Raw genomic sequence first — 11,478 nt, 5'->3', positions numbered from 1 at the left:
TGATTTAACAAGCCCAGCCGATAGCTGGGAAGTAGAAAAGCTAGACCTGAGATCTGAACCCAAGTCAGCCGGACTTCCATACTGTTGAGGCAATACTGTCATATACTAGTAAAACCCATCATACAGACCTTAATCACGTTGACCATACCAGTTAGGGAATCTTCACGTCCAAGCTACAGAGGAAGGCTGTCCCCCTGTGTTATTCTATCGTTTAGAATTGAGTTTGGCTGCGTATGTCAGGCAAATTCAACGAACTACTTATGTAAGACGTCTTTTCTCTCCCAGACAAAACATGTAAATGTCCAGCAAGCAATTCAATCTAAATGTAATTGAAACATGCACTTTGGAGCCCTTTATTTTGTCAAGAGACTATCTATGGGACATGTTTTTAGCCAGAATGTTTCTCATCTCTCAGTTCAAATATGGGCCACAAGTCTCAGCATTTAATGGGAAATTAAATGCTGTATCTCGGGAATCATACAAGACTAGAGGGTGTGGGAGAGTCAAATATTCCAAATTGATTTCTGAAGCAGAGTTATCTGTGGATATTTACTTTACGTGTGATATAGACTTGATGTTGGCAACATCTATTAACACAACACGGAATACTCAGTGTACATTCTTGTATATTTTATTTTAAAATCTTACTTTTCAGTGTACAGACTATATACAGAAGCTTTTCTCCAACATGTGTCAATGTTTTAAATCTGTTCAACTTGACAGTGAAGGTGCTGGGGAAAAAAATTTTGTTGTGGTCGTTTTGATGTTCTACTCCTTTGAGAGCAATTTAAAAAGTACTTTTATACGTAATTTATGAACACGATCTTTGAAAACTGAAATTCATTCAATTAGTTAATATTTATTGAAGGCCTATTATGAGAAAGCATCAGGCTGAGCTTTGAAGGGGAATGATGGTGCACATTACAGTTCTTCAAGGAATTCATAATTTTGTTTTAAGCTTCAAAAATAGGTAATAGTTAAATGACAATATAAAAGAGTTAAATATGAATGAGAAGCAAATCTAAAGCTTACAGAATCATAATATCTCAAGCTGAAGGAACCTTCATGTACATCTAGCCCTGTATTTCTCAATAACATATGCATATTTGGAGATATGCCTAAATATGAATTAATGACACTATCTCAGAAGTAGATTAAACCCACAGGATAAATTTGATATGCTATCCTAGAACATAAGCGCTTGCCAAAGATAAGGGAAGAGAGCACTTTTATTTAATTAATTTATTTTTAAAGCTTATTTATTTTGTGAGAGAGTATGCAAGAAGATGAGGGGCAGAGAGAGAGGAAGAGAGAGAGAGAGAGAGAGAATTCTGAGCAGGCTCCACACTGTCAGCGCAGAGCCTGCCTCAGGGCTTGATCCCCTAAACCGTGAGATCAGGACCTGAGCCAAGATCAAGAGTCAGACAGTGAACTGACTGAGCCACCCGGATGCCTTAACTTGTTTATCTTAAAAATTATTTAGAGTAGAATATAATATAATATACACATTCATTTTCCTTACATGTATGGCTTTTCCCTATTGTCCTCTTTACCCATATGTAAAAAGTACAAGTCATCAAAACATGGAAGATTTCAAAGATTATTATGCTCCCTTGTATGTAGAGTAAGCCCATATCTGACAGGCATACAAGTATGGTTGCTAATATAGCATCATGGAAGTGTTAAGAATCAAACATAGATTCTAGAGACATTTCAGCCCAAGATGGGTTGTTTGGGTTTATATCCTCAGATGTTCAGCATTTGTTTTATTCTCTTATAGGATATTTGAATGGGGGACACATCTGGGAAATGATGGTTCTGTAATTCTCTATAGAAAGCATGGATCCTAAAGCATCCCAAATGCTTGTATGATTCCAGTAACACGACATGTATCGCCTACTTAATGCCATGAGCTCAGATAGCTACTATGTGTAAATATGAAAGCACGGTGCTTGGAGTATATGGAATGTGCCTGATGAAAACTTTTCATCCTGTCTCCAGGTAACAGAAACCATTGAGCAAAGGACTGTGTGATGGGCCTGATAGGTTTCAGCAGCAATGAGTAGCTTAGTTTAGTTTGGTTTGAGTGACAGCTCATCACAAAACAATGATGACAGATAAAACTGAGACATTATTCATATTTCACTTAAGCTTATCAAGGAAAACTTTTGAATGAAGTTGAGCATCTTGCACAATGGCTGTAAATAAAAAGCTATCAAAGGGGTGTCTGGGTAGCTCATTTGGTTGAGTGTCCAAAATTCTAGATTTCAGCTCAGGTCATGATCCCAGGGTTGAGGGACTGAGCCCCATGTCGGGCTCCACAATTAGTGTGAAGCCTGCTTAAGATTCCCTCTCTTCTCCTTCTGCCCCTCTCCCTTGTGTCTCTAAAATTAGGGGCACCTGGGCGTTTCAGTCAGCTAAGCTCTGACTTCATCTCAGGTCACGATCTCACAGTCTCTGAGTTTGAGCCCCAGGTCTGGCTCTGTGCTGACAGCTCAGAACCTGGAACCTGCTTCGGATTCTGTGTCTCCCTCTCCATTCTGTTCCCCCACTTGTACTCTGTCTCTTTCCCTCTCAAAAATATAAACAGTAAAACATTAAAATTTTTTTAAATAGTATTAAAGAAGTGTGATTTGTCCAGCGTAAGAAAGTAACATTTTTTTTCCCTCAGAAAGCTATATTCCCTGTTTTTCTTTTAAAGGAAGGAAGGAAAATTACTCTCATGATTACAATAACATTTTTCATTCCCGGGCATTTGGAGTGAGTGTGAATAAAACAATTTTGGGGGTTTCATTATTGCTATTTTTAAAACGTATTTTCCTTATTACCTACTTTCTCCCTTCACCAACTTCTCTTGAAAAACCACAGGACAACCTGGTCAGTTTATTTTTAACAAACATGATATGACTTGGAAATTGTGCCACTGGTGGCTGTGTGACGCTTTGGACATCTGGACTTCACCACTGCTGATCTTCGGCATGGGAAGGCCAAGGTGAGGTTTCATTCTGGCCGGCGTGTGAGGCCAAAAGGTCCCCTGGGAATCCTCCAGGGCAAACATTCCTGGGGCTGAGAGCCAAGATGCTCAGAGAATGACTCCCCCAGGCCGTTATTTCTGGACTCCAGGTAGATTGTTCAATATGATACTTTCTTGTTTTTGAAAAAGCCCAAAAAGGGATCGTGTGGGTGAAAGTGTGGTTTTTGGAGTGCTTCTACTTCTGCATTTCCTGATTTTTGTTTTTCTCATTTGGCTGCCAGACACCTCACTGAATTTCTCTGGGGTATGAAGTGGAGGGAAGGCCCTTTAAGCACATACAGGAATTACTCACTCGGCAGCTGTCCAGGACTCACTGAGGTGGAGAGAACAAGAAAACAAGTATTCATCAAAAGCTTAAGGGCTGGGCAAAGGGCAGAAGAAACAGAGCTATTTTTGCTGGGAAAAATAGTTAAAGAAGCTTCACTGATCATGCACATAACAAAAAATGGTAGAGAACAGTGGGATAGTTAGGTTTTGGAATTGAGTGCATTAAGACCTGAATCACCATTTCCTAGCAGGGTGTCTGAGTATGTTTCCGTTTCCCCACGTGTCAAGTGAGAACAAAAAATAGTAATCATAGCGCGTGTAGTTTATACTAGGTTCTGTGCTAAGCACATTGCGTGTATTATCTTATTTAAATCTAAGAAGCAGGGACTGTTATCCCAATTTTCACACCTGCACACTGAGGCTCAGAGTTGAAATGACTAGCTAGCAGAGTTGTTAAAGATAATGTAAGCGAGGGACTCTGCATGTTGCCTAATGCATGGAAGATCTGTACAGAACTGTTTTTATAATATATTATTTTAAACATATATTTAGATGGCCAGATGCTTCAAAAATATTAAATGTGATCATCAGCACCTCATGGGAGCACCTGGTTTTCTGATCAGTAATTAAACATGAGGGAGGAGTTTGGAGGTTCTCACACTTCAGTGTGAGTGAGTGTAAAACCTTGCAGATTCCAAGTGTTTAATCCCTCAAGGGTTGATTTAGTAAGTGTGGAATGCAGCCCACACTCTCTGCCTTTCTGAGAAGCAGCCATTCATTCCAAAGCAGGTGGTCTGTTTGGCACCTGGCTTTGAAAAATATTGACCTAGAAGACCTCCCAGCCCTCCCAGCCCTAAAATTCTGTGTCTATATGACTTTTCTCTAAAATGCTCTGTTTGTATGACCTCATCTAGTTTTGAAAAATTGGCGTGTGTTTGCCTCGTTGCTTTTTGGCCCATTGAAATGCCAGGGAAAATTAGAGACGCTCCAAATAACAGATCTTTTTCTCTCATTTTGGGGAGGTACATGCCAAAGACCAAATCCCATGTTATTTGTTTGCTCAGTGATATAATATAAGGAATGATGATTCTAATCTTGACAAAATAGCTCTGAAAGGGATAAAAGACAGTTCCCAAAGCAAGTGTAGCATTTTAGGGACCCTATATTATCTGTAGATTGCCATTCTCTACTCTATGTCTCTCTAAATGGTCCCTAACAGTTGAAATCAAATTACCCTCTACTCTAGGAGTCCTGGCACCATACTGGCAAATTCTTCTTCCTCTTTTTTTTTTTTTTTGTAGAGTCTTTCCTGATCATTGCCTTTTCTTCTCAATAATCGTTCTGTCACTGGTAATTAAATCACAGCCCTCTTGATTTAATTGAATTCAGTAGGGTTGATGAGATTTGAGATACTACTTGATATCAGCTGCTCCAAATTCTGGTAGCCTGGTGTCCTCCTCCCCCGTGACCCCCACATCTTTTCTCTTCTTCCACTCACCCGTACGTGGGCTGAAAGCACCAACAAAGGTCTTTTCCCTTTACCAGGGGGACTGGGAGAGCCAACGACATCAGCAGTCTTAGAAAAAAGCACCACCAACCCATTCGGTACACTCAACACTTCGGTTAATTTATTCAACATGCTCCTGCCTCCCACACATCCCGGTTACTTCAGACCTCCATACAGGAGGTACGGCTACAGCATAAAGAGAAGAAAAGTCCTGGGGCGCCTGGATGGCTCAGGCGGTTACGTGTCCGACTTCAGCTCAGGTCATGATCTCACGGTTCGTGTGTCTGGGCCCCATGTGGGCTCTGTGCTGTCAGCTCTGAGCCTGGAGCCTGCTCGTGATTCTGTGTCTCCCTCTCGTTCCACCCCTCCCCTGCTTGCGGTCTGTTTCTCTCTCAAAAATAAATAAACATTAAAAAAAAAGTCTAAGCCCTCCCTGTTGACAGTCTTGAATATACTCTGTCATTAGCTCTATATGCCCCATACAGATAATCCTTTTTTTTACCTTCTATAATTTATTTTTTATAATTTACATCCAAGTTAGTTAGCATATGGTGCAACAATGATTTCAGGAGTAGATTCCTTAATGCCCCTTGCCCATTTAGCCCATCCCCCCCCACAACCCCTCCAGCAACCCTCTGTTCTTTATATTTAAGACTCTCTTATGTGTTGTCCCCCTCCCTGTTTTTATATTACTCTTGCTTCCCTTACCTTATGTTCATCTGTTTTATATCTTAAAGTCCTCCTCTCAGTGAAGTCATATGATATTTGTCTTTCTCTGACTGACTAATATCACTTAGCCTAATACCCTCTAGGTCCATCCACGTAGTTGCAAAAGGCAATATTTCATTCTTTTTGATTGCTGAGTAATACTCCAGTGTGTTTGTGTATCTCATATCTTTATCCATTCATCCCTCGATGGACATTTGGGCTCTTTCCATACTTTGGCTATTGTCGATAGCGCTGCTATAAACATTGGGGTACACGTGCCCCTTCGAAACAGCACACCTGTATCCCTTGGATAAATACCTAGTAGTGCAATTGCTGGGTCATGGGGTAGTTTTAGTTTTAATTTTTAAAGGAAGCTCCACACTGTTTTCCAGAGTGGCTGCACCAGTTTGCATTCCCAAGATAATCTCTTTTTTTGAATTTCTTTTCTTTTGTCTTTCCTTTTCTCCTTCCTTCCTTTTTTTCCTTTTTTTTTTTTTGGGGGGGGTGCAAGTGAACAAGGGGTGGAGAAAGAAGAGAGAGAATCCCATGAGAGTGAGAGGGAGAGAAGCGGGGCTCACCCAAAACAGGGCTTGAGGTCTCCCGAAGCAGGGCTCAAACTCCTGAACCGTGAGGTCATGACCTAAGCTGAAGTCAGATGCTTAACTGCTGAGCAGATTGGTGGTTGCTCAGGGGCTGGAAGGAGGAAGAATAGGGGAGTAACTATGTAATGGAAATAGAGTTTTCTTTTGCAGTGATGAACTTTTATTAGTAGATATATATATATATATATATATATAGTGTATGTTCTAAATGTCACTGACTTGTACTTTTTTAATAAGTTTATTTATTTATTTAGAGAGAGAAACATGGGAGGGGCAGAGAGAGACGGGGAAAGAGAGAATCCAAAGCAGGCTCCACATATTCATCGCAGAGCCCCATGTGGGGCACAGACTCATGAACTGGGAAATCATGACCTGAGCTGAAACTAAGAGTCAAGCGTAACCAACTGAGCCACCCAGGCACCCCTGTACTCTTAAAAAAATTATTTAAGTAATCTCTACACCCAATGTGGGACTTGAACTCAAGACCCTGAGATCAAGAGTCACACGCTCCTCTGACTGAGCCAGCCAGGCACCCCTGAATTGTACTCTTTAAAATAGTTTTGTGTCGGGGCACCTGGGTGGCTCACTCGGTTAAGCATTCAACTTTGGCTCAGGTCATGATCTCACGGTTCGTGGGTTCGTGGGTTCATGGGTTCGAGCCCTGCCTCAGACTCTGTGCTGACAGCTAGCTCGGAGCCTGGAGCCTGTTTCAGATTCTGTGTCTCCCTCTCTCTCTGACCCTCCCCTGCTCACGTTGCCTCTATCTCTCTCAGAAATAAATAAAGCATTAAATAAAATAAAATAGTTTTATGTTATATGAATTTTGCCTCATTTGTAAAAAAATCATGGTTTAATTCAGAGACTTCAGGGACTAAGCAGCCAGGAAAGGATGAAAATGATGACAGTGCTATTCTCTCTTCATGCATGCTGTTAGCCATTAATACGTATACGCAGAGGAGAGAGTCCGTTAGTAAGGGAGGCAAAGGTTATACACACCCTGGGACAGGAGAATGGTAATGGGAATAGGAGGGAAGAACTCAGGTGTAAATGGCAAGTTCATCTGCCCAATACGTAGGGAGCCGGTGCTAATGAGAAAGTGAAGGCCATGGGCACGGCTGCACAAACCTAAGTGCTTCTTTGTTTCTCAACAGGAGGAAACACAATACATTTGCAGAGTAAATTAAAGCAGGTTTATATCTAATCAGAAATGAAATCTGAAAAGAAAACAAGAAAATGTATGTGGCTGTAGGAGGCAAAAAAAAGGTATCCTTCAAAGCAGAGAGAAACTAATCATGACCAAGAAGCGACTCTGATCTCATTGAGGGAAGAGGGCATGTCTTACGCAAGTTTGTGTCCCCATCCCTGTGTCAGGGACAGATAGTCAAGTTCTCAATGTTTCAGTTCTTCTAACCATATGATTCACTTAATCTTACATTGATCCAGGGCTTGGTATCACTGAGTTCTCCCCACACCCCACCCCTTTTAAAATTAAGTTAGTGAACATATATATGTGTGTGTGTGTGTGTGTGTGTGTGTGTTTTAGTAAGAGGGAGAGAGAGAAAGAGAGCTTGTAAGCAATATGGGATCCCAAGACTTTGGGATCATGACATGAGCTGAAATGAAGAGTCTCAATGACTGTGCTACCCAGGTACCCTGGGGTTCTCCTTTACAGATGAGGAAACTGAGGCACAGAAAAGTTATGGTCATAATGGCAGAGTCAGGATTTGCACCTACGTGGTCTAACTCCAGAGTTGGTGTTCTGAAGCACTTGCTATATTTCCTGATGGCATTTAAAAAATAATAAAAACACCGATTAGAAGACATATGGATACTCTTATCCCTCTGAGAAGTGGAAAAAGTATGAACCTCTTTGGCATTTCCCATATTCTCTCTTCTGACCAGATTTGGAGCTCTCAAGAACTGGCTGTATGTAAAAAATTCCCGTGTAGCCTAGTTTCTTGGGTGGTGAAAGGTAGTGTGTGATAGCAAGCAACACCTGCTTTCAGCTTCAATTTTGAGTAAGGGGGCACCCATCTATATCCCTCAGCAGGCAAAATATCTGCACCCAGAGATAAACAAGAAAACAAATAAGCAGGATTGTACCATCTAGTTGTACTGTCTAAAATAAATACAGCCTTCAGTCTCCTGAATGGTCTTCTAAATGACTGGCCCCTAGCGACGAGAGTTGCATACCTATCTTTGGCAATGGTGATTTCTAAAGGTAGCCCTTAAGAATATGATAATCATGTTTTTAAAAATTGTGTATTTCCCACCAGGAACAGACTAGTAGTAAATTTCGTTAACTTAGGAGCCTATTTTCTTTTTAAAATATACCGTATTTTTTATTCCAGTTCTTTGTTAAAGTCTAGACTCTCTTACACAAACCTTGGCAAGTCAAAATATTTTCTTTCTAAACACCTTTGTCCCTGAATCTTCCTTTGGCGATGGAACGAACATTAACCTAAGTTTTAGAATTCTTAAGCTCGGCGGTGGTTCCCCGGCGCTAAATTTTACGCAGCTGGCGGAACCTCTCCGCTTCTCAAAGTCTTGTTTCCCAGTCAGAAAAATAGGAGCGACGATCCCTTTAAATATCCACCTCTTGGGGCTGCTCTCAGAATGAAATATGATCTTCAAAAAGGAAGGAAGGAAGAGAAGGAAGGAAAACAACCTGATAAGAAAAAATTTAAGTGAAATTTAGTCTGGGACCATTGCAACTCAAGGTGGCATCCTGCGAATCGCCATCCGCCACCAGGTTGGGAAAACTTGAGCGCAAGGAGCCCAAGAGCCCAGGCATCTGCCGAAGGCTGGGGAGCTGGATAGGTTTCTGGTCGGATGAACCAATTACACCTTCAACCAAGTTGTAATGAGTTGGTTTGAGTCGCCCCCATCAGTCGCCTCAGTCTTTCCCGGACCATTGGAAATTGAAGCTTTCTGGCCGAGATGACAAGACCACTATGGTTGTAGGGACAGTAACAGACGAGGCGCGTGTCCCCGAGGTGCCCAAACTATAGTAGTGCGCACTGTGCGCACACAGCTGCCCCTGGAGCGGTGTCCTCGAGGCCGGGGAGAGATCCTCACCTCAGACCAGCTGCCTCTGGACTCCCCCAAGGGCCGTGGTGCCCTCCTGGAAAGGGCCAACAGGTTACAGGCATTTGGGCGAGTTCCGCCAACCCAGCAGAGCGGCGCCGAACCCTCAGTGCATTCCAAGGGCATATCGTGCCAGAGACGGAGGGACCCGCCAGGAGTTACAAACTCTATCCCCAGATCCGGCGGTCTTATTAAGAAGATTTTGGATGCTGCAAAAATTTAAAATTAGAAACCTTAAACTATAGAGAAACTATGCTCTTTGCAGGTTTCCCCACCTGCCTGCTCAGTGGCTGGCAAGGATGGGTTCTCTCATTTTGTTACAAGGGAAAGAATAGAAGAGTCAACCTACTCAAAAACAGTTCGTAACGGAGAAAGCAATGCATTTAAGTGGAAAAAAAATCTTAGTGTTTTATTAAATGTATATTACAGGTGCTAAACCTTTTGAATATATGATCTTGTTAATTCTCAGAAGCACTCCTAAGGTAGATGTACTCCCTTAAATTTACATAGAGAAGCTATTCACTTGGGAACACACAAGTATTCACTTAGGACAGAGGCGCCTGGGTGGCTGAGTTGGTTGGGCATCCGACTTCAGCTCAGGTCATGATCTTATGGCTGGTGAGTTCCAGCCCACGTCGGGCTCTGTGCTGACAGCTCAGAGCCTGGAGCCTGCTTTGAATTCTCTGTCTCCCTCTCTCTCTATCGCTCCCTCACTCATGCTCTTTCTCTGTCTCAAAAATAAATAAAACATTTTAAAAAAATTATTCACTTAGGACAGCATTGTGTTAAAATGAATAAGATGGGGGTGCTTGGGTGGCTCAGTTGGTTGAGCTTCTGAATCTTGGTTTCCACTCAGGTCAAGATCTCAATGGTTGGTGAGATCTACCCCTGGTGGCACCAATAGAATGAAGCCTGCTTGGGATTCTCTCTCTCTCTCTCTCTCTCTCTCTTTCTTTCTCTCCTCTCTCTGCCCTTCCCCTGTGTGTGCATGCTCTCTCTCTTTCAAAATAAGGAAACCTTAAGAAAATATACATTTTATTATACCTAGAACCGTTTTGATTTGAGTGCAAATGCCCCATGCATAGATGATATATATTTTTTAATGATTATTTTTGAGAGGGAGAAAGAGACAGAGTGTGAGCGGGGGAGGGGCAGAGAGAGAGGGAGACACAGAATCTGAAGCAGGCTCCAGGCTCTGAGCCATCAGCACAGAGCCGGATGTGAGGCTTGAACCCACAAACCTGAGCCAAAGCCAGATGCTCAACTGACTGAACCACTCTGGTGCTTTATGACACATTTTTTAGTTGCTATGTGGCAAGAGAGAAATTATTCCTGCCCCTGTCATTGGAACATATTATGATTCTAATGAATTGTGCTTACAAATTCAATTTATAATTTTTTATGAATTATTGTACTTTATCACTTACTACACTGCGCCAGATCTTTCCATCCCAGTTTCTGTGAGATAATGGTAACATGTGAACATAGTTTAACATTATCAAGTTATAGATTACCTTCCTGCAAACTAGTTTCTCTGAGTAACCAGTCAAGGAGCTGTCATTCATGATTTTATATGAACATTTTTGAAGTAATTTTTGTTTTCAACACCTGTTGATTTTGAGGTCAACATTACACATTTTCATAAGCTTCTTTGTATTAATAGTACTTTGTTGGGGCACTTGGCTGGCTCAGTTCCTGGAGTATACATCTCTTGATCTCAGGGTTTTGAGTTCAAGCACCGTGTTGGGTGTAGAGATTTCTTAAATAAACACAATCTTGAAAGAAATCCCAAAACTTTCTCTTCCTCCCAAACTTTCAACAATTTTCAGAAATGAATGGATGGATAGATAGATGTAATTAATACAAATGGCAGGAATGTTTTTCTGTGCCACCCTCATTATTCTTCATTACAACTACTTGTCTTTGACCTTTAGGGACAGAACAACATATTAGGAAATAGTATATAATGACACATTGATACCTCAATGCCCATCAATACTTTAATTATCATTCTGGCTATTTTTCATTAAATATCTCCTTATTTGCTCCAAGTTCATCTGTTCCTTATTTTGGGATGGGAGTTAGGAAAGGAGGTGAATCTTATACAAATTTAAGAGATCATCCTGAATTCAATCCTCATGGCTTATTAGGTACATTTAATAATGCACTCTGTAAAGCTACATAGTACAGATATGTGGGAAGGTGATCCCACAGTAGAAAGGAAAAGGAGAGGAAAGAAAAATACCAGAGATAGAGAAAAAAAAAAAAAAAGC

The sequence above is a fragment of the Hyaena hyaena genome, unplaced genomic scaffold, assembly GCF_003009895.1.
Source record: "Hyaena hyaena isolate Hyena2069 unplaced genomic scaffold, ASM300989v1 scaffold_909, whole genome shotgun sequence".
NCBI lineage: Eukaryota > Metazoa > Chordata > Mammalia > Carnivora > Hyaenidae > Hyaena > Hyaena hyaena.
Note: the sequence above shows the minus strand (reverse complement) of the source record.